Genomic DNA, 24533 nt, shown 5'->3' with positions numbered 1-24533 from the left:
ATCATCTACCGCTTATCCGGGGCCGGGTCGCGGGGGCAACAGCTTTAGCAGGGAAGCCCAGACTTCCCTCTCCCTAGCTACTTCTTCCAGCTCTCCCCGGGGGATCCCGAGTCGTTCCCAGGCCAGCTGGGTGACATAGTCTCTCCAGCGTGTCCTGGGTCTTCCTCTGGGTCTCCTCCCGGTGGGACATGACCGGAACACCTCACCGGGGAGGCGCTCAGGAGGCATCCGAATCAGATGCCCAAGCCACCTCATCTGGCTCCTCTCGATGTGGAGGAGAAGCGGCTCGACTCTGAGCCCCTCCCGGATGACTGAGCTTCTCACCTTATCTCTAAGGGAGAGCCCGGACACCCTGCGGAGAAAACTCATTTCAGCCGCTTGTATCCGGGATCTCGTTCTTTCGGTCACGACCCATAGCTCGTGACCATAGGTGAGGGTTGGGACGTAGATCGACCGGTAAATTGAGAGCTTCGCCTTTTGGCTCAGCTCCTTCTTCACCACGACAGACCGATACAACGTCCGCATCACAGCAGACGCTGCACCGATCCGCCTGTCGATCTCCCGCTCCCTCCTACCCCCACTCGTGAACAAGACCCCAAGATACTTGAACTCCTCCACTTGGGGTAAGATCTCCTCCCCGACCCGGAGGGGGCACTCCACCCTTTTCCGACTGAGGACCATGGTTTCAGATTTGGAGGTGCTGATTTTCATCCCAACCGCTTCACACTCGGCTGCGAAACGCTCCAGTGAGAGTTGGAGAGCCCCGTTTGAAGGAGCCAACAGCACCACATCATCTGCAAAAAGCAGGGATGAAATACTGAGGCCCCCAAAACGGACCCCCTCAATGCTTCGGCTGCGCCTAGAAATTCTGTCCATAAAGGTTATGAACAGAATCGGCGACAAAGGGCAGCCTTGGCGGAGTCCTACCTCCACTGGAAACGATTCCGACTTACTGCCGGCAATGCGAACCAAACTCTGACATCGGTGGTATAGTGACCGAACAGCCCGTATCAGGGGGTTCGGTACCCCATACCCACGAAGCACCCCCCACAGAACTCCCCGAGGGACACGGTCAAACGCCTTCTCCAAGTCCACAAAACACATGTAGACTGGTTGGGCGAATTCCCACATACCCTCAAGGACCCTGCTAAGGGTGTAGAGCTGGTCCACTGTTCCACGGCCGGGACGAAAACCACACTGCTCCTCCTCAATCTGAGGCTCGACTTCCTGACGGACCCTCCTCTCCAGCACCCCTGAATAGACCTTACCAGGGAGGCTGAGGAGTGTGATCCCTCTGTAGTTGGAACACACCCTCCGGTCCCCCTTTTTAAAAAGAGGGACTACCACCCCGGTCTGCCAATCCAGAGGCACTCTCCCTGTTGTCCACGCGATGTTGCAGAGGCGTGTCAACCAGGACAGCCCCACAACATCCAGAGCCTTGAGGAACTCCGGGCGGATCTCATCCACCCCTGGGGCCTTGCCACCGAGGAGCTTTTTAACCACATCGGTGACTTCAACCACAGAGATAGGAGAGCCCACCTCAGAGTCCCCGCGCTCTGCTTCCTCCAAGGAAGGTGTGTTGGTGGAGTTGAGGAGGTCTTCGAAGTACTCTGCCTACCGGTTCACAACGTCCCGAGTCGAAGTCAGCAGCGCCCCATCCCCACTGTACACAGTGTTAGTGGTGCACTGCTTCCCCCTCCTGAGACGTCGGATGGTGGACCAGAATTTCCTCGAAGCCGTCCGGAAGTCGGCTTCCATGGCCTCACCGAACTCTTCCCACGCTCGGGTTTTTGCCTCGGCGACCACCGAAGCCGCGGCCCGCTTGGCCAATCGATACCCGTCAGCTGCCTCTGGGGTCCCACAGGCCATAAAGGCTCGATAGGACTCCTTCTTCAGCTTGACGGCATCCCTTACTGCTGGTGTCCACCAGCGAGTACGGGGGTTGCCGCCACGACAGGCACCAACCACCTTACGGCCACAACTCAGATTGGCCGCCTCAACAATAGAGGCACGGAACACGGTCCACTCGGGCTCAATGTCCCCCGCCTCCCCCGGAACATGGGAAAAGCTCTGTCGGAGGTGGGAGTTGAAACTCCTTCTGACAGGGGATTCCGCCAGACGCTCCCAACAAACCCTCACTATACGTTTGGGTCTGCCAGGACGGACCGGCATCTTCCCCCACCATCGGAGCCTACTCACCACCAGGTGGTGATCAGTTGACAGCTCCGCCCCTCTCTTCACCCGAGTGTCCAGAACATGCGGCCGCAAATCCGATGATACAACAACAAAGTCGATCATCGAACTGCGACCTAGGGTGTCCTGGTGCCAAGTGCACATATGGACACCCTTATGTTTGAACAAGGTGTTCGTTATGGACAATCCGTGACGAGCACAGAAGTCCAATAACAAAACACCACTCGGGTTCAGATCGGGGGGGCCGTTCCTCCCAATCACGCCCCTCCAGGTCTCACTGTCATTGCCCACGTGAGCATTGAAGTCCCCCAGCAGAACAAGGGAGTCCCCAGCAGGAGTACTCTCCAGCACACCCTCCAATGACTCCAAAAAGGGTGGGTATGCTGAGCTGCTGTTTGGTGCATATGCACAAACAACAGTCAGGACCCGTCCCCCCACCCGCAGGCGGAGAGAGGCAATCCTCTCGTCTACCGGTGTGAACCCCAATGTACAGGTACTGAGCCGGGGGGCAATGAGTATGCCCACACCTGCTCTGCGCCTCTCACCGTGAGCAACTCCAGAGTGGAAGAGAGTCCAACCCCTCTCGAGAGAACTGGTACCAGAACCCAGGCTGTGTGTGGAGGCAAATCCGACTATATCCAGTCGAAAATTCTCTGCCTCACACACCAGCTCGGGCTCCTTCCCTGCCAGAGAGGTGACATTCCATGTCCCAAGAGCTAGCTTCTGCAGCCGAGGATCGGACCGCCAGGGTCCCCGCCTTTGGCTGCCGCCCAGCTCACATTGCACCCGACCCCTTTGGCCCCTCTCATGGGTGGTGAGCCCATGGGAAGGGGGACCCACGTTGCCTCTTCGGGCTGTGCCCGGCCGGGCCCCATGGGTGTAGGCCCGGCCACCAGGCGCTTGCCAACGAGCCCCACCTCCAGGCCTGGCTCCAGAGGGGGGCCCCGGTGACCCGCGTCCGGGCAAGGGAAACCTTGGTCCATATATTTTGCTCATCATAAGGGGTCTTTGAGCCGTGCTTTGTCTGGCCCCTCACCTAGAATCTGTTTGCCATGGGTGACCCTGCCAGGGGCATAAAGCCCCAGACAACTTAGCTTCTAGGATCATTGGGACACACAAACCCCTCCACCACGGTAAGGTGACGACTCACGGAGGGGTGGTTAGAGCACTGGTCTAGTAAAGCCGGGGTCGTGAGTTCTATTCTCACTGAGGCCTCATCTCATCGCGGGTTACTGAATTTCTAACAAGTGTGTCAAGCAAGTCTATGTACTTGATGGTGGCGTTCAAATGTGGAGAACGGCACTTTCCCTCATTTTTCGACTGCAGGTCAAGCAACGTACTTGGCTTATCCCAGACAAATCTGCTGAGGATTCGACTATTTTTGAGGCTAGGATTTTGGTAGCATTTGAACAAAAAAGCTAACGGCAAGGTAGCCTGCAAGGCCCCATAGCTCAGTGCTTAGAGCACTGGTCTAGTGAAACCAGTGGTCTTGAGTTCAATTCTCACTGAGTCCTCATTACGTGTTACTGAATTCCTAAAAAGTGTGCCAAGCAAGTCTATGTACTTGACAGTGATGTTCAAATGTGGGGAGCTTTACTTTTCTTCATTTTTCGACTGCAAGTCAAGCAACGGACTTGGCTTATCCCAGACAAATCTGCTGAGGATTCGACTATTTTTGAGGCTAGGATTTTGGTAGCATGTGAACCAAAATGCTAACTGCCAGCTCGTATGAAAGGCCTCATAGCTCAGTGGTTAGAGCACTGGTCTTGTAAACCAGGGGTCGTGAGTTCAATTCTCACTGTGGCCTCATTACATGTTACTGAGTTCCTAACAAGTGTGCCAAGCAAGTCTATGTACTTGACAGCGATGTTCAAATGTGGAGGAGCGTTACTTTTCTTCATTTTTCGACTGCAAGTCAAGCAACGGACTTGGCTTATCCCAGACAAATCTGCTGAGGATTCGACTATTTTTAAGGCTAGGATTTTGGTAGCATTTGAACAAAAATGCTAACGGCAAGGCCGCATGCAAGGCCTCTTAGCTCAGTGTTTAGAGCACTGGTCTAGTGAAACCAGGGGTCTTGAGTTCAATTCTCACTGAGGACTCATTACGTGTTACTGAATTCCTAACAAGTCTGCCAAGCAAGTCTATATACTTGACAGCGATGTTCAAATGTGGGGAGCTTTATTTTTCTTCATTTTTCGACTGCAAGTCAAGCAACGGACTTGGCTTATCCCAGACAAATCTGCTGAGGATTCGACTATTTTTGAGGCTAGGATTTTGGTAGCATGTAAACCAAAATGCTAACGGCAAGGTAGTTTGCAAGGCCTCATAGCTCAGTGGTTAGAGCACTGGTCTAGTAAACCAGTGGTCGTGAGTTCAATTCTCACTAAGGCCTCATCTCATCGCGTATTACTGAATTCCTAAGAAGTGCGTCAAGCAAGTCTATGTACCTGACAGCGATGTTCAAATGTGGAGGAAGTTATTTTTCGAAGGCAAGTCAAGCAACTGACATGGCTTATCCCAGACAAATCTGCTGAGGATTCGACTGTTTTTGAGGCTAGGATTTTGGTAGCATTTGAACTAAAACGCTAACGGCAAGGTAGCATGCAAGGCCTCATAGCTCAGTGGTTAGAGCACAGGTCTTGTAAACCAGGGGTCCTGAGTTCAATTCTCACTGCAGGCCTCATCTCATCCCGTATAACTGAGTTCCTGTGTCAAGTAAGTTTATGTACTTGACAGCGACGTTCGAATGTGGAGGATGTTATTTTTCGAAGGCAAGTCAAGCAACTGACTTGGCTGATCCCAGACAAATCTGCTGAGGATTTTACTATTTTTGAGGCTAGGATTTTGGTAGCATTTGAACAAAAACGCTAACGGCAAGCTAGCATGCAAGACCTCGTAGATCAGTGGTTAGAGCACTGGTCTAGTAAACCAGGGGTAGTGAGTTCAATTCTCACTGAGGCCTCATTACGTGTTACTGAATTCCTAACAACTGTTCCAAGCATGTCTGTTTACTTGACAGTGATTTTCAAATGTGGAGAACGGTACTTTCCTTCATTTTTCGACTGCAGGTCAAACAACGGACTTGGCTTATCCCAGACAAATCTGCTGAACATTCGACAATTTTTGAGGCTAGGATTTTTGTAGCATTTGAACAAAAATGCTAACAGCAAGGTAGCATGCAAGGCCTCATAGCTCAGTGGTCAGAGCACTGGTCTTGTAAACCAGCGGTCCTGAGTTCAATTCTCACTGAGGCCTCATCTCATCGCATATAACTGAGTTCCTATGTCAAGCAAGTTCATGTACTTGACGGCGATGTTCAAATGTGGGGAGTGTTACATTTCTTCATTTCTCGACTGCAAGTCAAGCAACGGACTTGGCTTATCCCAGACAAATCTGCAGAGCATTCGACTATTTTTGAGGCTAGGATTTTGGTAGCATGTGAACAAAAATGCTAACAGACGTAGCTTGCAAGGCCTCGTAGCTCAGTGGTTAGAGCACTGGTCTCGTAAACCAGTGGTCGTGAGTTCGATTCTCACTGAGGCCTCATCTCATCGCGTATAACTGAGTTCCAGTGACATGTGTTAAGCAAGTCGATGTACTTGACAGTGATGTTCAAATGTGGAGGACGTTATTTTTCGAAGGCAAGTCAAGCAACTGACGTGGCTTATCCCAGACAAATCTGCAGAGCATTCGACTATTTTTGAGGCTAGGATTTTGGTAGCATTTGAACAAAAATGCTAACAGCAAGCAAGCATGCAAGGCCTCATAGCTCAGTGGTTAGAGCACTGGTCTAGTAAACCAGGGGTCGTGAGTTCAATTCTCACTGAGGCCTCATCTCATCTTGTGTTACTGAATTCCTAAGAAGTGTGTCAAGCAAGTCTATGTACTTCATGGTGATGTTCAAATGTAGAAGGCATTACTTTTCTTCATTTTTCGACTGCAAGTCAAGCAACGGACTTGGCTTATCCCAGACAAATCTGCTGAGGATTCCACTATTTTGAGGCTAGGATTTTGGTAGCATGTGAACCAAAATGCTAACTGCCAGCTCGTATGAAAGGCCTCATAGCTCAGTGGTTAGAGCACTGGTCTTGTAAACCCGTGGTTGTGAGTTCAATTCTCACTGAGCCCTCATCTCATCGCATATAACTGAGTTCCAGTGACATGTGTCAAGCAAGTTTATGTACTTGACAGTGATGTTCGAATGTGGAGGACGTTACTTTTCTTCATTTTTCGACTGCAAGTCAAGCAATGGACTTGGCTTTTCTCAGGCAAATCTGCTGAGGACGAGACTCGTTTTGAGGCTAGGATTTTGGTAGCATGTGAACAAAAATGCTTAACAGCCATAGTATGCAAGGCCTCATAGCTCAGTGGTTAGACCACTGGTCTTGTAAACCAGGGGTCGTGAGGTCAATTCTCACTGAGGCCTCATTACATGTTACTGAATTCCTAACAAGTGTGCCAAGCAAGTCTATGTACTTGACAGCGATGTTCAAACGTGGGGGAGCGTTACTTTTCTTCATTTTTCGACTGCAAGTCAAGCAACGGACTTGGCTTATCCCAGACAAATCTGCTGAGTATTCGACTATTTTTGAGGCTAGGATTTTGGTAGCATTTGAACAAAAAAGCTAACGGCAAGGTAGCCTGCAAGGCCTCATAGCTCAGTGCTTAGAGCACTGGTCTAGTGAAACCAGTGGTCTTGAGTTCAATTCTCACTGAGGCCTCATTACGTGTTACTGAATTCCTAACAAGTGTGCCAAGCAAGTCTATGTACTTGACAGCGATGTTCAAATGTGGGGAGCTTTACTTTTCTTCATTTTTCGAAGGCAAGTCAAGCAACTGACTTGGCTTATCCCAGACAAATCTGCTGAGGATTCGACTATTTTGAGGCTAGGATTTTGGTAGCATTTGAACAAAAATGCTAACGGCAAGATAGCATGCAAGGCCTCATAGCTCAGTGGTTAGAGCACTGGTCTTGTAAACCCGTGGTTGTGAGTTCAATTCTCACTGATCCCTCATCTCATCGCATATAACTGAGTTCCAGTGACATGTGTCAAGCAAGTTTATGTACTTGACAGTGATGTTCGAATGTGGAGGACGTTACTTTTCTTCATTTTTCGACTGCAAGTCAAGCAACTGACTTGGCTTATCCCAGACAAATCTGCTGAGGATTTTACTATTTTTGAGGCTAGGATTTTGGTAGCATTTGAACAAAAACGCTAACGGCAAGCTAGCATGCAAGGCCTCGTAGATCAGTGGTTAGAGCACTGGTCTCGTAAACCAGGGGTCGTGAGTTCAATTCTCACTGAGGCCTCATTACGTCTTAGTGAATTCCTAATAATTGTTCCAAGCATGTCTGTTTACTTGACAGTGATTTTCAAATGTGGGGAGCGTTACATTTCTTCATTTTTCGACTGCAAGTCAAGCAACGGACTTGGCTTACCACAGACAAATGTGCTGAGGATTTGACTATTTTTGAGGCTAGGATTTTGGTAGCATTTGAACAAAAATGCTAACGGCAAGGTATCCTGCAGGCCTCATAGCTCAGTGGTTAGAGCACTGGTCTAGTAAACCAGGGGTCGTGAGTTCAATTCTCACTGAGGCCTCATTACATGTTACTGAATTCCTAACAAGTGTGCCAAGCAAGTCTATGGACTTGATGGTGGCGTTCAAATGTGGAAGGTGTTATTTTTCGACTGCAAGTCAAGCAACTGACTTGGCTTATCCCAGACAAATCTGCTGAGGATTCGACGATTTTTGAGGCTACGATTTTGGTAGCATTTGAACAAAAAAGCTAACGGCAAGGTAGCTTGCAACGCCTCATAGCTCAGTGCTTAGAGCCCTGGTCTAGTGAAACCAGTGGTCGTGAGTTCAATTCTCACTGAGGCCTCATTACGTGTTAGTGAATTCCTAATAATTGTTCCAAACATGTCTGTTTACTTGACAGTGATTTTCAAATGTGGGGAGCGTTACATTTCTTCATTTTTCGACTGCAAGTCAAGCAACGGACTTGGCTTATCACAGACAAATGTGCTGAGGATTTGACTATTTTTGAGGCTAGGATTTTGGTAGCATTTGAACAAAAATGCTAACGGCAAGGTATCCTGCAGGCCTCATAGCTCAGTGGTTAGAGCACTGGTCTAGGAAACCAGGGGTCGTGAGTTCAATTCTCACTGAGGCCTCATTACATGTTACTGAATTCCTAACAAGTGTGCCAAGCAAGTCTATGTACTTGATGGTGGCGTTCAACTGTGGAAGGTGTTATTTTTCGACTGCAAGTCAAGCAACGGACTTGGCTTATCCCAGACAAATCTGCTGAGGATTCAACGATTTTTGAGGCTACGATTTTGGTAGCATTTGAACAAAAAAGCTAACGGCAAGGTAGCCTGCAAGGCCTCATAGCTCAGTGCTTAGAGCCCTGGTCTAGTGAAACCAGTGGTCTTGAGTTCAATTCTCACTGAGGCCTCATTACATGTTACTGAATTCCTAACAAGTGTGCCAAGCGAGTCTATGTACTTGACAGCGATGTTCAAACGTGGGGGAGCGTTACTTTTCTTCATTTTTCGACTGCAAGTCAAGCAACGGACTTGGCTTATCCCAGACAAATCTGCTGAGGATTCGACTATTTTGAGGCTAGGATTTTGGTAGCATTTGAACAAAAATGCTAACGGCAAGATAGCATGCAAGGCCTCATAGCTCAGTGGTTAGAGCACTGGTCTAGTAAACCAGGGGTTGTGAGTTCAATTCTCACTGAGGCCTCATCTCATCGCGCGTTACTGAATTTCTAACAAGTGCGTCAAGCAAGTCTATGTACTTGATGGTGGCGTTCAAATGTGGAGAACGGTACTTTCCTTCATTTTTCGACTGCAGGTGAAACAACGTACTTGGCTTATCCCAGACAAATCTGCTGAGGACGAGACAATTTTTGAGGCTAGGATTTTGGTAGCATGTGAACCAAAATGCTAACGGCCAGCTAGTATGCAAGGCCTCATAGCTCAGTGGTTAGAGCACTGGTCTTGTAAACCAGGAGTCGTGAGTTCAATTCTCACTGAGGCCCTATTACATGTTATTGAATTCCTAACAAGTGTGTCAAGCAAGTCTGTGTACTTATCAGTATCCTTCAAATGTGGAGAACATCACTATTCTTCATTTTTCGACTGCAAGTCAAGCAATGGACTTGGCTTTTCTCAGGCAAATCTGCTGAGGACTAGACTCGTTTTGAGGCTAGGATTTTGGAAGCATGTGAAGAAAAATGCTAACAGCCATAGTATGCAAGGCCTCATAGCTCAGTGGTTAGACCACTGGTCTTGTAAACCAGGGGTCGTGAGTTCAATTCTCACTGAGGCCTCATTACATGTTACTGAATTCCTAACAAGTGTGCCAAGCGAGTCTATGTACTTGACAGCGATGTTCAAACGTGGGGGAGCGTTACTTTTCTTCATTTTTCGACTGCAAGTCAAGCAACGGACTTGGCTTATCCCAGACAAATCTGCTGAGTATTCGACTATTTTTGAGGCTAGGATTTTGGTAGCATTTGAACAAAAAAGCTAACGGCAAGGTAGCCTGCAAGGCCTCATAGCTCAGTGCTTAGAGCACTGGTCTAGTGAAACCAGTGGTCTTGAGTTCAATTCTCACTGAGGCCTCATTACGTGTTACTGAATTCCTAACAAGTGTGCCAAGCAAGTCTATGTACTTGACAGCGATGTTCAAATGTGGGGAGCTTTACTTTTCTTCATTTTTCGAAGGCAAGTCAAGCAACTGACTTGGCTTATCCCAGACAAATCTGCTGAGGATTCGACTATTTTGAGGCTAGGATTTTGGTGGCATTTGAACAAAAATGCTAACGGCAAGATAGCATGCAAGGCCTCATAGCTCAGTGGTTAGAGCACTGGTCTTGTAAACCAGGGGTCGTGAGTTCAATTCTCACTGAGCCCTCATCTCATCGCATATAACTGAGTTCCAGTGACATGTGTCAAGCAAGTTTATGTACTTGACAGTGATGTTCTTATGTGGAGGACGTTACTTTTCTTCATTTTTCGACTGCAAGTCAAGCAACTGACTTGGCTTATCCCAGACAAATCTGCTGAGGATATTACTATTTTTGAGGCTAGGATTTTGGTAGCATTTGAACAAAAACGCTAACGGCAAGCTAGCATGCAAGGCCTCGTAGATCAGTGGTTAGAGCACTGGTCTCGTAAACCAGGGGTCGTGAGTTCAATTCTCACTGAGGCCTCATTACGTGTTAGTGAATTCCTAATAATTGTTCCAAGCATGTCTGTTTACTTGACAGTGATTTTCAAATGTGGGGAGCGTTACATTTCTTCATTTTTCGACTGCAAGTCAAGCAACGGACTTGGCTTATCACAGACAAATGTGCTGAGGATTTGACTATTTTTGAGGCTAGGATTTTCGTAGCATTTGAACAAAAATGCTAACGGCAAGGTATCCTGCAGGCCTCATAGCTCAGTGGTTAGAGCACTGGTCTAGTAAACCAGGGGTCGTGAGTTCAATTCTCACTGAGGCCTCATTACATGTTACTGAATTCCTAACAAGTGTGCCAAGCAAGTCTATGTACTTGATGGTGGCGTTCAAATGTGGAAGGTGTTATTTTTCGACTGCAAGTCAAGCAACTGACTTGGCTTATCCCAGACAAATCTGCTGAGGATTCGACGATTTTTGAGGCTACGATTTTGGTAGCATTTGAACAAAAAAGCTAACGGCAAGGTAGCCTGCAAGGCCTCATAGCTCAGTGCTTAGAGCCCTGGTCTAGTGAAACCAGTGGTCTTGAGTTCAATTCTCACTGAGGCCTCATTACATGTTACTGAATTCCTAACAAGTGTGCCAAGCGAGTCTATGTACTTGACAGCGATGTTCAAACGTGGGGGAGCGTTACTTTTCTTCATTTTTCGAAGGCAAGTCAAGCAACTGACGTGGCTTATCCCAGACAAATCTGCTGAGGATTCGACTATTTTGAGGCTAGGATTTTGGTAGCATTTGAACAAAAATGCTAACGGCAAGATAGCATGCAAGGCCTCATAGCTCAGTCGTTAGAGCACTGGTCTAGTAAACCAGGGGTTGTGAGTTCAATTCTCACTGAGGCCTCATCTCGTCGCGCGTTACTGAATTTCTAACAAGTGCGTCAAGCAAGTCTATGTACTTGATGGTGGCGTTCAAATGTGGAGAACGGTACTTTCCTTCATTTTTCGACTGCAGGTGAAACAACGTACTTGGCTTATCCCAGACAAATCTGCTGAGGACGAGACTCATTTTGAGGCTAGGATTTTGGTAGCATGTGAACAAAAATGCTAACAGCCATAGTATGCAAGGCCTCATAGCTCAGTGGTTAGAGCACTGGTCTTGTAAACCAGGGGTTGTGAGTTCAATTCTCACTGAGCCCTCATTACATGTTACTGAATTCCTAACAAGTGTGCCAAGCGAGTCTATGTACTTGACAGCGATGTTCAAACGTGGGGGAGCGTTACTTTTCTTCATTTTTCGAAGGCAAGTCAAGCAACTGACTTGGCTTATCCCAGACAAATCTGCTGAGGATTCGACTATTTTTGAGGCTAGGATTTTGGTAGCATGTGAACAAAAATGCGAACAGGCAAATTGCGTGTAAGGCCTCGTAGCTCAGTGGTTAGAGCACTGGTCTTGTAAACCAGGAGTCGTGAGTTCAATTCTCACTGAGGTCCTATTACATGTTATTGAATTTCTAACAAGTGCATCAAGCAAGTCAATGTACTTGATGGTGGTGTTCAAATGTGGAGAATGGTACTTTCCTTCATTTTTCGACTGCAAGTCAAGCAATGGACTTGGCTTTTCTCAGGCAAATCTGCTGAGGACGAGACTCATTTTGAGGCTAGGATTTTGGTAGCATGTGAACAAAAATGCTACCAGCCATAGTATGCAAGGCCTCATAGCTCAGTGGTTAGAGCACTGGTCTTGTAAACCAGGGGTCGTGAGTTCAATTCTCACTGAGGCCTCATTACATGTTACTGAATTCCTAACAAGTGTGCCAAGCGAGTCTATGTACTTGACAGCGATGTTCAAACGTGGGGGAGCGTTACTTGTCTGCATTTTTCGACTGCAAGTCAAGCAACGACCTTGGCTTATCCCAGACAAATCTGCTGAGGATTCGACTGTTTTGAGGCTAGGATTTTGATAGCATTTGAACAAAAACGCTAACGGCAAGCTAGCATGCAAGGCCTCATAGCTCAGTGGTTAGAGCACTGGTCTAGTAAACCAGGGGTGGTGAGTTCAATTCTCACTGAGGCCTCATTAAGTGTTACTGAATTCCTAACAAGTGTGCCAAGCAAGTCTATGTACTTGACAGCGATGTTCAAATGTGGGGAGCTTTATTTTTCTTCATTTTTCGAATGCAAGTCAAGCAACGGACTTGGCTTATCCCAGACAAATCTGCTGAGGATTCGACTATTTTTGAGGCTAGGATTTTGGTAGCATGTGAACCAAAATGCTAACGGCAAGCTAGCAAGCAAGGCCTCGTAGCTCAGTGGTTAGAGCACAGGTCTTGTAAACCAGGGGTCCTGAATTCAATTCTCACTGCAGGCCTCATCTCATCCCGTATAACTGAGTTCCTGTGTCAAGTAAGTTTATGTACTTGACAGCGATGTTCAAATGTGGAGGATGTTATTTTTCGAAGGCAAGTCAAGCAACTGACTTGGCTTATCCCAGACAAATCTGCTGAGGATTTTACTATTTTTGAGGCTAGGATTTTGGTAGCATTTGAACAAAAACGCTAACGGCAAGCTAGCATGCAAGGCCTCGTAGATCAGTGGTTAGAGCACTGGTCTAGTAAACCAGGGGTCGTGAGTTCAATTCTCACTGAGGCCTCATTACGTGTTAGTGAATTCCTAACAAGTGTGTCAAGCAAGCCTGTGTACTTAACAGTATCCTTCAAATGTGGAGAACATCACTATTCTTCATTTTTCGACTGCAAGTCAAGCAATGGACTTGGCTTTTCTCAGGCAAATCTGCTGAGGACGAAACTCATTTTGAGGCTAGGATTTTGGTAGCATGTGAACAAAAATGCTAACAGCCATAGTATGCAAGGCCTCATAGCTCAGTGGTTAGAGCACTGGTCTTGTAAACCAGGGGTCGTGAGTTCAATTCTCACTGAGCCCTCATTACATGTTACTGAATTCCTAACAAGTGTGCCAAGCGAGTCTATGTACTTGACAGCGATGTTCAAATGTGGCAGCTTTACTTTTCTTCATTTTTCGAAGGCAAGTCAAGCAACTGACTTGGCTTATCCCAGACAAATCTGCTGACGATTAGATTATTTTGAGGCTAGGATTTTGGTAGCATTTGAACAAAAATGCTAACGGCAAGATAGCATGCAAGGCCTCATAGCTCAGTGGTTAGAGCACTGGTCTTGTAAACCAGGAGTCGTGAGTTCAATTCTCACTGAGGCCCTATTACATGTTATTGAATTTCTAACAAGTGCGTCAAGCAAGTCAATGTACTTGATGGTGGCGTTCAAATGTGGAGAATGGTAATTTACTTCATTTTTCGACTGCAAGTCAAGCAATGGACTTGGCTTTTCTCAGGCAAATCTGCTGAGGACGAGACTCAGTTTGAGGCTAGGATTTTGGTAGCATGTGAACAAAAATGCTAACAGCCATAGTATGCAAGGCCTCATAGCTCAGTGGTTAGAGCACTGGTCTTGTAAACCAGGGGTCGTGAGTTCAATTCTCACTGAGGCCTCATTACATGTTACTGAATTCCCAGCAAGTGTGCCAAGCGAGTCTATGTACTTGACAGCGATGTTCAAACGTGGGGGAGCGTTACTTTTCTTCATTTTTCGACTGCAAGTCAAGCAACGACCTTGGCTTATCCCAGACAAATCTGCTGAGGATTCGACTATTTTGAGGCTAGGATTTTGATAGCATTTGAACAAAAACGCTAACGGCAAGCTAGCATGCAAGGCCTCATAGCTCAGTGGTTAGAGCACTGGTCTAGTAAACCAGGGGTGGTGAGTTCAATTCTCACTGAGGCCTCATTAAGTGTTACTGAATTCCTAACAAGTGTGCCAAGCAAGTCTATGTACTTGACAGCGATGTTCAAATGTGGGGAGCTTTATTTTTCTTCATTTTTCGACTGCAAGTCAAGCAACGGACTTGGCTTATCCCAGACAAATCTGCTGAGGATTCGACTATTTTTGAGGCTAGGATTTTGGTAGCATGTGAACCAAAATGCTAACGGCAAGCTAGCAAGCAAGGCCTCGTAGCTCAGTGGTTAGAGCACAGGTCTTGTAAACCAGGTGTCCTGAATTCAATTCTCACTGCAGGCCTCATCTCATCCTGTATAACTGAGTTCCTGTGTCAAGTAAGTTTATGTACTTGACAGCGATGTTCAAATGTGGAGGACGTTATTTTTCGAAGGCAAGTCAAGCAACTGACTTGGCTTATCCCAGACAAATCTGCTGAGGATTTTACTATTTTTGAGGCTAGGATTTTGGTAGCATTTGAACAAAAACGCTAACGGCAAGCTAGCATGCAAGGCCTCGTAGATCAGTGGTTAGAGCACTGGTCTAGTAAACCAGGGGTCACGAGTTCAATTCTCACTGAGGCCTCATTACGTGTTAGTGAATTCCTAACAAGTGTGTCAAGCAATTCTGTGTACTTATCAGTATCCTTCAAATGTGGAGAACATCACTATTCTTCATTTTTCGACTGCAAGTCAAGCAATGGACTTGGCTTTTCTCAGGCAAATCTGCTGAGGACGAAACTCATTTTGAGGCTAGGATTTTGGTAGCATGTGAACAAAAATGCTAACAGCCATAGTATGCAAGGCCTCATAGCTCAGTGGTTAGAGCACTGGTCTTGTAAACCAGGGGTCGTGAGTTCAATTCTCACTGAGGCCTCATTACATGTTACTGAATTCCTAACAAGTGTGCCAAGCGAGTCGATGTACTTGACAGCGATGTTCAAACGTGGGGGAGCGTTACTTTTCTTCATTTTTCGACTGCAAGTCAAGCAACGGACTTGGCTTATCCCAGACAAATCTGCTGAGGATTCGACTATTTTGAGGCTAGGATTTTGGTAGCATTTGAACAAAAACGCTAACGGCAAGCTAGCATGCAAGGCCTCGTAGATCAGTGGTTAGAGCACTGGTCTAGTAAACCAGGGGTCGTGAGTTCAATTCTCACTGAGGCCTCATTACGTGTTAGTGAATTCCTAACAACTGTTCCAAGCATGTCTGTTTACTTGACAGTGATTTTCAAATGTGGGGAGCGTTACATTTCTTCATTTTTCGACTGCAAGTCAAGCAACGGACTTGGCTTATCCCAGACAAATCTGCTGAGGATTCGACTATTTTTGAGGCTAGGATTTTGGTAGCATTTGAACAAAAAAGCTAACGGCAAGGTAGCCTGCAAGGCCTCATAGCTCAGTGCTTAGAGCACTGGTCTAGTGAAACCAGTGGTCTTGAGTTCAATTCTCACTGAGGCCTCATTATGTGTTACTGAATTCCTAACAAGTGTGCCAAGCAAGTCTATGTACTTGACAGCGATGTTCAAATGTGGGGAGCTTTACTTTTCATTTTTCGAAGGCAAGTCAAGCAACTGACTTGGCTTATCCCTGACAAATCTGCTGAGGATTCGACTATTTTGAGGCTAGGATTTTGGTAGCATTTGAACAAAAATGCTAACGGCAAGATAGCATGCAAGGCCTCATAGCTCAGTGGTTAGAGCACTGGTCTAGTAAACCAGGGGTTGTGAGTTCAATCCTCACTGAGGCCTCATCTCATTGCGCGTTACTGAATTTCTAACAAGTGTGCCAAGCAAGTCTATGTACTTGACAGCGATGTTCAAATGTGGGGAGCTTTACTTTTCATTTTTCGAAGGCAAGTCAAGCAACTGACTTGGCTTATCCCTGACAAATCTGCTGAGGATTCGACTATTTTGAGGCTAGGATTTTGGTAGCATTTGAACAAAAATGCTAACGGCAAGATAGCATGGAAGGCCTCATAGCTCAGTGGTTAGAGCACTGGTCTAGTAAACCAGGGGTTGTGAGTTCAATTCTCACTGAGGCCTCATCTCATTGCGCGTTACTGAATTTCTAACAAGTGCGTCAAGCAAGTCTATGTACTTGACAGCGATGTTCAAATGTGGAGGAAGTTATTTTTCGAAGGCAAGTCAAGCAACTGACTTGGCTTATCCCAGACAAATCTGCTGAGGATTCGACTATTTTTGAGGCTAGGATTTTGGTAGCATTTGAACAAAAAAGCTAACGGCAAGGTAGCCTGCAAGGTACATAGACTCGCTTGGCACACTTGTTCGGAATTCAGTAACATGTAATGAGGCCTCAGTGAGAATCCTAGCCTCAAAATAGTCGAATCCTCAGCAGTCGAGTCGAGTCGAGTCCTCCACAGGTTTCAAGACGATGCATAGCACGGAGTCAGCCCTGTTACGCGTTTCTAATGACATCCTCCTGGCAAATGACTCTGGAGACCACGTGTGTCTGGTCTTATTGGACTTAACTGCAGCATTTGATACAGTGGATCACAGTATTCTGCTGACTCGTTTGCAGCACTTGGTGGGCATTGGCGGGAGTGCTCTTGATTGGTTTAGGTCCTATCTAGCTGACAGGACCTTTTGTGTCAGCCTTGGCTGCTCTGAATCACGCACTGCTCCCCTGTCATGTGGTGTTCCACAGGGCTCAATTCTGGGGCCTCTGCTGTTCTCGCTGTATCTGCTCCCATTGGGTTCCATCTTAAGGAAACATGGTATTCCTTTCCACTGCTATGCAGATGACTGCCAGATCTGTGTCCCACTGAGCAAGAAAGACACCTTCTCATTAAGGCCACTCCTATCCTGTCTGGAAGAAATCAAAACCTGGATGGCACAAAATTTCTTGAAGTTCAACGAAAAGAAGACAGAGGTGATATTGTTTGGCCCCAGTGGACCTTGTACATTCCATCCTGTAGACTTGGGCCCCCTATCTCCTTATCTGAAATCAACGGTCTCAAACTTGGGACTTAAACTGGACAGTGATTTCAAACTCGATTGGCAAATTGGTGCCGTTGTTAAATCCAGCTTCTTTCACCTTAGACAGCTGGCCAAAATAAAACCTTTCCTCTCACATGAACACTTTGAGAGAGTAATTCATGCCTTTGTCACATCCCGGCTCGATTACTGCAACGCCCTGTACTTTGGAGTCAGCCAGTCCTCCATCAAGCGCATTCAGCTGGTACAGAATGCCGCTGCTCGCCTCTTGACTGGTACTCATAAGAGGGAGCATATAACTCCTACTTTGGCATCCCTTCACTGGCTCCCCATTCATTTTAGAATTATTTTTAAGATCCTCCTCTTTGTTTTCAAATCTCTGAATAATCTCGCGCCACCTTACCTCTCTGAGCTCATACGCCCCTACACCCCTGCCCGGCGCCTCAGGTCTGTGGACCAGTCTTTGCTAGACGGACCAAGAACTAAACTGAGGCTCAGAGGGGATCGAGCCTTTTCTGTTGCTGGTCCATCTCTCTGGAATGACCTCCCACTGAACATTCGGCAAGCCTCCTCGCTGCCCATCTTTAAAGCCCTCCTCAAAACTCACTTGTATTCTTTGGCGTTTGACTCAGCATGACTTAGATTTGCTCTTGATTTTACTGCTTGGTGCTTTCTACCGCCTTATTACTTATTACTTATTACTGATTCGTCTTACTGTTTATTGTATATGTTAAATCGCTCCATGTACAGCACGTTGTATGCAGCGATGGCTGTTTGAAAGTGCTCTATAAATACTGTTGACTTGACTTGACTTGACTTGATGGTGGCGTTCAAATGTGGAGAACGGTACTTTCCTTCATTTTTCGACTGCAGGTCAAACAACGTACTTGGCTTATCCCAGACAAATCTGCTGAGGACGAGACAATTTTTGAGGCTAGGATTTTGGTAGCATGTGAACCAAAATGCTAACGGCCAGCTAGTATGCAAGGCCACATAGCTCAGTGGTTAGAGCACTGGTCTTGTAAACCAGGAGTCGTGAGTTCAATTCTCACTGAGGCCCTATTACATGTTATTGAATTTCTAACAAGTGCGTCAAGCAAGTCAATGTACTTGATGGTGGCGTTCAAATGTGGAGAATGGTACTTTCCTTCATTTTTCGACTGCAAGTCAAGCAATGGACTTGGCTTTTCTCAGGCAAATCTGCTGAGGACGAGACTCATTTTGAGGCTAGGATTTTGGTAGCATGTGAACCAAAATGCTAACGGCCAGCTAGTATGCAAGGCCTCTTAGCTCAGTGGTTAGAGCACTGGTCTTGTAAACCAGGAGTCGTGAGTTCAATTCTCACTGAGGCCCTATTACATGTTATTGAATTCCTAACAAGTGTGTCAAGCAAGTCTGTGTACTTATCAGTATCCTTCAAATGTGGAGAACATCACTATTCTTCATTTTTCGACTGCAAGTCAAGCAATGGACTTGGCTTTTCTCAGGCAAATCTGCTGAGGACGAGACAATTTTTGAGGCTAGGATTTTGGTAGCATGTGAACAAAAATGCTAACAGCTATAGTATGCAAGGCTTAATAGCTCAGTGGTTAGAGCACTGGTCTTGTAAACCAGGGGTCGTGAGTTCAATTCTCACTGAGGCCTCATTACATGTTACTGAATTCCTACCAAGTGTGCCAAGCGAGTCTATGTACTTGACAGCGATGTTCAAACGTGGTGGAGCGTTACTTTTCTTCATTTTTCGACTGCAAGTCAAGCAACGTACTTGGCTTATCCCAGACAAATCTGCTGAGGATTCGACTATTTTGAGGCTAGGATTTTGGTAGCATGTGAACCAAAATGCTAACGGCCAGCTAGTATGCAAGGCCTCATAGCTCAGTGGTTAGAGCACTGGTCTTGTAAACCAGGAGTCGTGAGTTCAATTCTCACTGAGGCCCTGTTACATGTTATTGAATTCCTAACAAGTGTGTCAAGCAAGTCTGTACTTATCAGTATCCTTCAAATGTGGAGAACATCACTATTCTTCATTTTTCGACTGCAAGTCAAGCAACGGACTTGGCTTATCCCAGACAAATCTGCTGAAGATTCGACTATTTTTGAGGCTAGGATTTTGGTAGCATGTGAACCAAAATGCTAACGGCAAGATAGCATGCAAGGCCTCTTAGCTCAGTGATTAGAGCACTGGTCTAGTAAACCAGGGGTCGTGAGTTCAATTCTCACTGAGGCCTCATCTCATCGCGCGTTACTGAATTTCTAACAAGTGCGTCAAGCAAGTCTATGTACTTGATGGTGGCGTTCAAATGTGGAGAACGGTACTTTACTTCATTTTTCGACTGCAGGTGAAACAACGTACTTGGCTTATCCCAGACAAATCTGATGAGGACGAGACAATTTTTGAGGCTAGGATTTTGGTAGCATGTGAACCAAAATGCTAACGGCCAGCTAGTATGCAAGGCCACATAGCTCAGTGGTTAGAGCACTGGTCTTGTAAACCAGGAGTCGTGAGTTCAATTCTCACTGAGGCCCTATTACATGTTATTGAATTCCTAACAATTCAATAACATGTGTCAAGCAATTCTGTGTACTTATCAGTATCCTTCAAATGTGGAGAACATCACTATTCTTCATTTTTCGACTGCAGGTGAAACAACGTACTTGGCTTATCCCAGACAAATCTGATGAGGACGAGACAATTTTTGAGGCTAGGATTTTGGTAGCATGTGAACAAAAATGCTAACAGCCATAGTATGCAAGGCCTCATAGCTCAGTGGTTAGAGCACTGGTCTTGTAAACCAGGGGTCGTGAGTTCAATTCTCACTGAGGTCTCATTACATGTTACTGAATTCCTAACAAGTGTGCCAAGCGAGTCTGTGTACTTGACAGCGATGTTCAAACGTGGGGGAGTGTTACTTTCCTTCATTTTTCGACTGCAAGTCAAGCAACGGACTTGGCTTATCCCAGACAAATCTGCTGAGGATTCGACTATTTTTGAGGCTAGGATTTTGGTAGCATTTGAACAAAAAAGCTAACGGCAAGGTAGCCTGCAAGGCCTCATAGCTCAGTGCTTAGAGCACTGGTCTAGTGATACCAGTGGTCTTGAGTTCAATTCTCACTGAGGCCTCATTACGTGTTACTGAATTCCTAACAAGTGTGCCAAGCAAGTCTATGTACTTGACAGTGATGTTCAAATGTGGGGAGCTTTACTTTTCTTCATTTTTCGAAGGCAAGTCAAGCAACTGACTTGGCTTATCCCAGACAAATCTGATGAGGATTCAACTATTTTGAGGCTAGGATTTTGGTAGCATTTGAACAAAAATGCTAACGGCAAGATAGCATGCAAGGCCTCATTGCTCAGTGGTTAGAGCACTGGTCTAGTAAACCAGGGTTTGAGAGTTCAATTCTCACTGAGGCCTCATCTAATCGCGCGTTACTGAATTTCTAACAAGTGTGTCAAGCAAGTCTATGTACTTGATGGTGGCGTTCAAATGTGGAGAACGGTACTTTCCTTCATTTTTCGACTGCAGGTCAAACAACGGACTTGGCTTATCCCAGACAAATCTGCTGAACATTCGACAATTTTTGAGGCTAGGATTTTTGTAGCATTTGAACAAAAATGCTAACAGCAAGATAGCATGCAAGGCCTCATAGCTCAGTGGTCAGAGCACTGGTCTTGTAAACCAGCGGTCCTGAGTTCAATTCTCACTGAGGCCTCATCTCATCGCGTATAACTGAGTTCCTATGTCAAGCAAGTTTATGTACTTGACGGCGATGTTCAAATGTGGGGAGTGTTACATTTCTTCATTTCTCGACTGCAAGTCAAGCAACGGACTTGGCTTATCCCAGACAAATCTGCAGAGGATTCGACTATTTTTGAGGCTAGGATTTTGGTAGCATTTGAACAAAAACGCTAACGGCAAGCTAGCATGCAAGGCCTCATAGCTCAGTTGTTAGAGCACTGGTCTAGTAAACCAGGCGTCATGAGTTCAATTCTCACTGAGGCCTCATTACTTGTTACTGAATTCCTAACAAGTGTCCCAAGCAAGTCTGTTTACTTGACAGCGATTTTCAAATGTGGGGAGCTTTATTTTTCTTCATTTGTCGACTGCAAGTCAAGCAACGGTCTTGGCTTATCACAGACAAATCTGCTGAGGATTCGACTATTTTGAGGCTAGGATTTTGGTAGCATGTGAACCAAAATGCTAACGGCAAGCTAGCAAGCATGGCCTCGTAGCTCAGTGGTTAGAGCACTGGTATTGTAAACCAGGGGTCGTGAGTTCAATTCTCACTGAGGCCTCATTACATGTTACTGAATTCCTAACAAGTGTGTCAAGCTAGTCTGTTTACTTGACAGTGAAAATTGGAGAACCTTACTTTTGCTTCAACTTTCTACTGCAAGTCAAGCAATGGACTTGGCTTTTCACGGAAAAATCTGCTCAGCACCCGATTCTTTTGAGGCTGTGATTTTGGTAGCACGTTAACAAACATGTTAACGGCCACTGAGTCTGCAAGACCTCATAGCTCAGTGGGTAGAGCACTGGTCTTGTAAACCAGGAGTCGTGAGTTCAATTCTCACTGAGGCCTCATTACACGTAACTGAGTTCCTGTCATCTGTGTCAAGCAAATCTGTGTACTTGTCAGTATGGACTTGGCTTTTCCCGGAAGAGTCTTCTGAGACCAGACTATTTTGAGGCTCTAATTTTCGTAGCACATGAACAAAAATTATAACGGCCAGCTAGCATGCAAGGCCTCATAGCTCAGTGGTCAGAGCACTGGTCTTGTAAACCAGGGTCCATGAGTTGGGCCGGGCTTCTCTCTCGCTGACTTTTTAAAAATAAATATATGTTTCGTGTCGAGGCCATGAATCGTTTTGGCCATGAGAGACCGTGGTTCGCAAAAAAACAGAAGTCGCCTCATCACAACACATACTCTACTAAACTCTTGCAATGACAATTCAAAGAACTCCTTCCTGTCTCTGTCTATTATACACCCGTCATTGTTCTTCTTTGTCTTTCTGCTTCTCCCTCAAAGTGTCACGCTAGATTCTTAAACAAGACTATATAAACATTTACATCTTTTATATTTTTGTTTCTGCAAATGGTACATTAACCTACAATTTTCCATCATTGACACATTTTTTAAAAGAGTTGACGAGAAAAATGTAAGGCCATCCGTCATTTTGATGGGTTGAAAATTGGGCCATATACCACAGCAGCAGTGCGCCCTTAAGAATCTAGCGCGGCACTTTTAAGAGAGAAAAGCTGAGAGACATTTTAGGACCGACCCGGGTCCTAATTCGGGTCGGGTCAGATTACATTTTATTACAAAAGACAGGCTTCAATTTGTTTTCATAAATCACCCCACCCGAGTCCTCACAAATAAAATATGAAATTTGGGGTTTGCTTCGGGCTCGGGCCTGCAAATCAAGTTAATTGGTCGGGCTCGGGCAGGGGTGGGCATTAATCCCCGCGGGCCGGGTTGCGTCAGGCTGGATTTTTTTTAGGCCCAATCTTACCTCTTCTGTCTACCCACAATGAACCCAGTTAGATGAGTTTAATCTAATCAGTTATAAATGTTTGTATCCTTTCTTCCATTATGCTTGAAAGCATCATTAGATCATTGCATCATAAACACACCGGCCTGTGTGCACGCGACATTGAATGCTTCTTTTTGCAAGACTGATGTGATGGCTTCCAACCATGATTTGGGTGTTTCTCCACTCGATATGACATATTGTGTCGTACAGGTGTTAATTCTTCCTTCAAGTTTTTATTGAACACCCACGGGAACATTTCCGTTCCAGGGGACTTCAAAATTTTAGGTTTTTATTGTATTCGGTATTTTCTGTTGCGAAATGGGACAAATACTTTCTGAAACGTCATCTTTCAATGGAGGAGGTACATGTTGTTTTTGAAGAAGTCTTGTGTTGCGCTACTATCTTGATCAGTATTCGATTCACTGCACACATTTTTCGATAAAAACCCTTCTGCAATACTTTTAAGTTTTGCGACGATGTGTTGCCTGTGAAATGTGAGTCATCGAAATAGTCACTTGCCTTACAAAGGCGAAATGAATTATTGAAATAAGCGTTAGATACCACTCTCGATCAGATGATTTAATCCAATGTTGTTGTTAAAATGAAATTTAACCGGAGGAATTTGAAGAGCCAAAGCCCACTTTGACATCATTCAATTACAAAGTAATGTCAACGTCTTAGCTGGATTCCTATTCCACTCCTATCCTGCAGCGCAGCTGGATAGATTTGAGCGCATCTCGTGTGCAGCCCGTCTCACTGCTTGTGAAGAATAGGAAGAACGTATTTCCTAATTATATTATCTTATCTTACAAATTAATTGCCAGATTGTATATTTCTCTGTCATGTAACAAAATGTTTCAAAATGCTGTTTTTATCGAGTTAATTTTGACCCCTTTGGACTTCCATAGAAGAGAAAAAATGTTTAAGGCTATGTCCAAATTCAGAGGCCACATTTCTGGCTGCATGACGTCACTTTTAGCGCAACTGGACCGCATGTGGTGGACAAATTCCCATTAAGCCTGTCACCATAGCGGTGGTTAAGTGGTCCACGGAGGCTACACGAGGAGGAAAATTTGAAGGCAGTGAAGGATCCAGCCTGCAAATTGACTTTCTAGAATTTGCAAAGCAAGTGCGGTCGAGTTGCGCCCGAAGTGACGTCATTCGGACGAAAACGCGGATGCAACCTGTGAATTTGGACACAGCCTTAGTCTCCAAGACGATATGCGCCTTGCAAGATTTGACAGGGACTGCCCCCACTCGTGAAAAAGACCCCAAGATACTTGAACTCCTCCACTTGGGGCAAGATCTCCTCCCCCGACCCGGAGGGGGCACTTCACCCTTTTTCGACTGAGGACCATGGTTTCAGATTTGGAGGTGCTGATCTTCATCCCAACCGCTTCACACTCACGCCCTTATTTCAGGGTCGCACAACTCAAGAGTGTGCAAACATTTCTGAAACGTGAATCGGTGACACACTTAAATTGATGGGAGTTCTGTGCAGCCACAAAGGGCATAATAAATCAATGAGTCAATGATTTTTCAAGATGGTGGGGTGGCCAGTGGTCTTGTATCCCACTTCATTGGATCTGCCCCTGCAATGAGCATCAGCAAAATCACGTCACCACATTTAGCACCATAATGGGAGCAGTCGGTACTCAACTGACCTTGGCATCAAACCTCAGTGAATGATGTCTGATTGCCCAGCATATAAAGTCAGTAAGTACGGTAAGATGGTACAATGAAGGTGAACAACAAAAATGGACTCGTTCAAATGCAATCAAAGCCCACTCCTATTCTTTGCTCAAGGTGGATTCTGAATACCGGTAATTGTATTTACGAACA

At 45.8% G+C, this 24533-nt stretch overlaps 2 protein-coding genes and 50 non-coding genes across 53 annotated transcripts in view; 51 read left to right on the top strand and 1 right to left on the bottom strand.

The window, feature by feature from the left end:
• cdadc1 (cytidine and dCMP deaminase domain containing 1) overlaps nucleotides 1-24533 on the top strand; it is a 123379-nt gene that overhangs the window by 52550 nt on the left and 46296 nt on the right. The gene's annotated exons all lie outside the window — the stretch shown is intronic.
• The window catches only part of LOC127595803 (fibroblast growth factor 14-like), a 74716-nt gene that overhangs the window by 32602 nt on the left and 17581 nt on the right, over nucleotides 1-24533 (bottom strand). The window lies entirely within an intron of this gene.
• Nucleotides 3928-4000, top strand: trnat-ugu (transfer RNA threonine (anticodon UGU)). The gene has a single exon. It is a non-coding gene; the product is annotated as a tRNA-Thr (tRNA).
• trnat-agu (transfer RNA threonine (anticodon AGU)) lies at nucleotides 4516-4588 on the top strand. Its single transcript has one exon. It is a non-coding gene; the product is annotated as a tRNA-Thr (tRNA).
• On the top strand, nucleotides 4804-4877 carry trnat-ugu (transfer RNA threonine (anticodon UGU)). The gene has a single exon. It is a non-coding gene; the product is annotated as a tRNA-Thr (tRNA).
• Nucleotides 5086-5160, top strand: trnat-agu (transfer RNA threonine (anticodon AGU)). Its single transcript has one exon. It is a non-coding gene; the product is annotated as a tRNA-Thr (tRNA).
• Nucleotides 5379-5451, top strand: trnat-ugu (transfer RNA threonine (anticodon UGU)). Its single transcript has one exon. It is a non-coding gene; the product is annotated as a tRNA-Thr (tRNA).
• On the top strand, nucleotides 5668-5740 carry trnat-cgu (transfer RNA threonine (anticodon CGU)). Its single transcript has one exon. It is a non-coding gene; the product is annotated as a tRNA-Thr (tRNA).
• Nucleotides 5956-6028, top strand: trnat-agu (transfer RNA threonine (anticodon AGU)). Its single transcript has one exon. It is a non-coding gene; the product is annotated as a tRNA-Thr (tRNA).
• On the top strand, nucleotides 6253-6325 carry trnat-ugu (transfer RNA threonine (anticodon UGU)). Its single transcript has one exon. It is a non-coding gene; the product is annotated as a tRNA-Thr (tRNA).
• trnat-ugu (transfer RNA threonine (anticodon UGU)) lies at nucleotides 6550-6622 on the top strand. The gene has a single exon. It is a non-coding gene; the product is annotated as a tRNA-Thr (tRNA).
• On the top strand, nucleotides 6844-6917 carry trnat-agu (transfer RNA threonine (anticodon AGU)). The gene has a single exon. It is a non-coding gene; the product is annotated as a tRNA-Thr (tRNA).
• trnat-ugu (transfer RNA threonine (anticodon UGU)) lies at nucleotides 7137-7209 on the top strand. Its single transcript has one exon. It is a non-coding gene; the product is annotated as a tRNA-Thr (tRNA).
• Nucleotides 7435-7507, top strand: trnat-cgu (transfer RNA threonine (anticodon CGU)). Its single transcript has one exon. It is a non-coding gene; the product is annotated as a tRNA-Thr (tRNA).
• trnat-agu (transfer RNA threonine (anticodon AGU)) lies at nucleotides 7727-7799 on the top strand. The gene has a single exon. It is a non-coding gene; the product is annotated as a tRNA-Thr (tRNA).
• trnap-agg (transfer RNA proline (anticodon AGG)) lies at nucleotides 8303-8375 on the top strand. The gene has a single exon. It is a non-coding gene; the product is annotated as a tRNA-Pro (tRNA).
• On the top strand, nucleotides 8880-8952 carry trnat-agu (transfer RNA threonine (anticodon AGU)). Its single transcript has one exon. It is a non-coding gene; the product is annotated as a tRNA-Thr (tRNA).
• On the top strand, nucleotides 9178-9250 carry trnat-ugu (transfer RNA threonine (anticodon UGU)). The gene has a single exon. It is a non-coding gene; the product is annotated as a tRNA-Thr (tRNA).
• Nucleotides 9469-9541, top strand: trnat-ugu (transfer RNA threonine (anticodon UGU)). The gene has a single exon. It is a non-coding gene; the product is annotated as a tRNA-Thr (tRNA).
• On the top strand, nucleotides 9763-9836 carry trnat-agu (transfer RNA threonine (anticodon AGU)). The gene has a single exon. It is a non-coding gene; the product is annotated as a tRNA-Thr (tRNA).
• trnat-ugu (transfer RNA threonine (anticodon UGU)) lies at nucleotides 10056-10128 on the top strand. The gene has a single exon. It is a non-coding gene; the product is annotated as a tRNA-Thr (tRNA).
• On the top strand, nucleotides 10354-10426 carry trnat-cgu (transfer RNA threonine (anticodon CGU)). The gene has a single exon. It is a non-coding gene; the product is annotated as a tRNA-Thr (tRNA).
• trnat-agu (transfer RNA threonine (anticodon AGU)) lies at nucleotides 10646-10718 on the top strand. Its single transcript has one exon. It is a non-coding gene; the product is annotated as a tRNA-Thr (tRNA).
• trnat-agu (transfer RNA threonine (anticodon AGU)) lies at nucleotides 11223-11295 on the top strand. The gene has a single exon. It is a non-coding gene; the product is annotated as a tRNA-Thr (tRNA).
• Nucleotides 11519-11591, top strand: trnat-ugu (transfer RNA threonine (anticodon UGU)). The gene has a single exon. It is a non-coding gene; the product is annotated as a tRNA-Thr (tRNA).
• On the top strand, nucleotides 11813-11885 carry trnat-ugu (transfer RNA threonine (anticodon UGU)). The gene has a single exon. It is a non-coding gene; the product is annotated as a tRNA-Thr (tRNA).
• trnat-ugu (transfer RNA threonine (anticodon UGU)) lies at nucleotides 12104-12176 on the top strand. Its single transcript has one exon. It is a non-coding gene; the product is annotated as a tRNA-Thr (tRNA).
• trnat-agu (transfer RNA threonine (anticodon AGU)) lies at nucleotides 12397-12469 on the top strand. The gene has a single exon. It is a non-coding gene; the product is annotated as a tRNA-Thr (tRNA).
• Nucleotides 12972-13044, top strand: trnat-agu (transfer RNA threonine (anticodon AGU)). The gene has a single exon. It is a non-coding gene; the product is annotated as a tRNA-Thr (tRNA).
• trnat-ugu (transfer RNA threonine (anticodon UGU)) lies at nucleotides 13263-13335 on the top strand. The gene has a single exon. It is a non-coding gene; the product is annotated as a tRNA-Thr (tRNA).
• On the top strand, nucleotides 13554-13626 carry trnat-ugu (transfer RNA threonine (anticodon UGU)). Its single transcript has one exon. It is a non-coding gene; the product is annotated as a tRNA-Thr (tRNA).
• trnat-ugu (transfer RNA threonine (anticodon UGU)) lies at nucleotides 13845-13917 on the top strand. The gene has a single exon. It is a non-coding gene; the product is annotated as a tRNA-Thr (tRNA).
• On the top strand, nucleotides 14138-14210 carry trnat-agu (transfer RNA threonine (anticodon AGU)). The gene has a single exon. It is a non-coding gene; the product is annotated as a tRNA-Thr (tRNA).
• trnat-agu (transfer RNA threonine (anticodon AGU)) lies at nucleotides 14713-14785 on the top strand. Its single transcript has one exon. It is a non-coding gene; the product is annotated as a tRNA-Thr (tRNA).
• trnat-ugu (transfer RNA threonine (anticodon UGU)) lies at nucleotides 15004-15076 on the top strand. Its single transcript has one exon. It is a non-coding gene; the product is annotated as a tRNA-Thr (tRNA).
• trnat-agu (transfer RNA threonine (anticodon AGU)) lies at nucleotides 15297-15369 on the top strand. The gene has a single exon. It is a non-coding gene; the product is annotated as a tRNA-Thr (tRNA).
• Nucleotides 15590-15663, top strand: trnat-agu (transfer RNA threonine (anticodon AGU)). Its single transcript has one exon. It is a non-coding gene; the product is annotated as a tRNA-Thr (tRNA).
• trnat-agu (transfer RNA threonine (anticodon AGU)) lies at nucleotides 15880-15952 on the top strand. The gene has a single exon. It is a non-coding gene; the product is annotated as a tRNA-Thr (tRNA).
• trnat-agu (transfer RNA threonine (anticodon AGU)) lies at nucleotides 16174-16246 on the top strand. Its single transcript has one exon. It is a non-coding gene; the product is annotated as a tRNA-Thr (tRNA).
• Nucleotides 18146-18218, top strand: trnat-ugu (transfer RNA threonine (anticodon UGU)). The gene has a single exon. It is a non-coding gene; the product is annotated as a tRNA-Thr (tRNA).
• trnat-ugu (transfer RNA threonine (anticodon UGU)) lies at nucleotides 18439-18511 on the top strand. The gene has a single exon. It is a non-coding gene; the product is annotated as a tRNA-Thr (tRNA).
• trnat-ugu (transfer RNA threonine (anticodon UGU)) lies at nucleotides 18730-18802 on the top strand. The gene has a single exon. It is a non-coding gene; the product is annotated as a tRNA-Thr (tRNA).
• On the top strand, nucleotides 19023-19095 carry trnat-ugu (transfer RNA threonine (anticodon UGU)). Its single transcript has one exon. It is a non-coding gene; the product is annotated as a tRNA-Thr (tRNA).
• On the top strand, nucleotides 19314-19386 carry trnat-agu (transfer RNA threonine (anticodon AGU)). The gene has a single exon. It is a non-coding gene; the product is annotated as a tRNA-Thr (tRNA).
• Nucleotides 19612-19684, top strand: trnat-ugu (transfer RNA threonine (anticodon UGU)). Its single transcript has one exon. It is a non-coding gene; the product is annotated as a tRNA-Thr (tRNA).
• trnat-ugu (transfer RNA threonine (anticodon UGU)) lies at nucleotides 19912-19984 on the top strand. The gene has a single exon. It is a non-coding gene; the product is annotated as a tRNA-Thr (tRNA).
• On the top strand, nucleotides 20206-20279 carry trnat-agu (transfer RNA threonine (anticodon AGU)). Its single transcript has one exon. It is a non-coding gene; the product is annotated as a tRNA-Thr (tRNA).
• On the top strand, nucleotides 20499-20571 carry trnat-agu (transfer RNA threonine (anticodon AGU)). Its single transcript has one exon. It is a non-coding gene; the product is annotated as a tRNA-Thr (tRNA).
• Nucleotides 20797-20869, top strand: trnat-ugu (transfer RNA threonine (anticodon UGU)). The gene has a single exon. It is a non-coding gene; the product is annotated as a tRNA-Thr (tRNA).
• trnat-agu (transfer RNA threonine (anticodon AGU)) lies at nucleotides 21088-21160 on the top strand. Its single transcript has one exon. It is a non-coding gene; the product is annotated as a tRNA-Thr (tRNA).
• trnat-ugu (transfer RNA threonine (anticodon UGU)) lies at nucleotides 21380-21452 on the top strand. Its single transcript has one exon. It is a non-coding gene; the product is annotated as a tRNA-Thr (tRNA).
• On the top strand, nucleotides 21667-21741 carry trnat-ugu (transfer RNA threonine (anticodon UGU)). Its single transcript has one exon. It is a non-coding gene; the product is annotated as a tRNA-Thr (tRNA).

Source organism: Hippocampus zosterae, chromosome 2, assembly GCF_025434085.1.
Source record: "Hippocampus zosterae strain Florida chromosome 2, ASM2543408v3, whole genome shotgun sequence".
NCBI classification, from domain to species: domain Eukaryota; kingdom Metazoa; phylum Chordata; class Actinopteri; order Syngnathiformes; family Syngnathidae; genus Hippocampus; species Hippocampus zosterae.
This window is presented reverse-complemented; position numbering and strand designations above follow the sequence as displayed.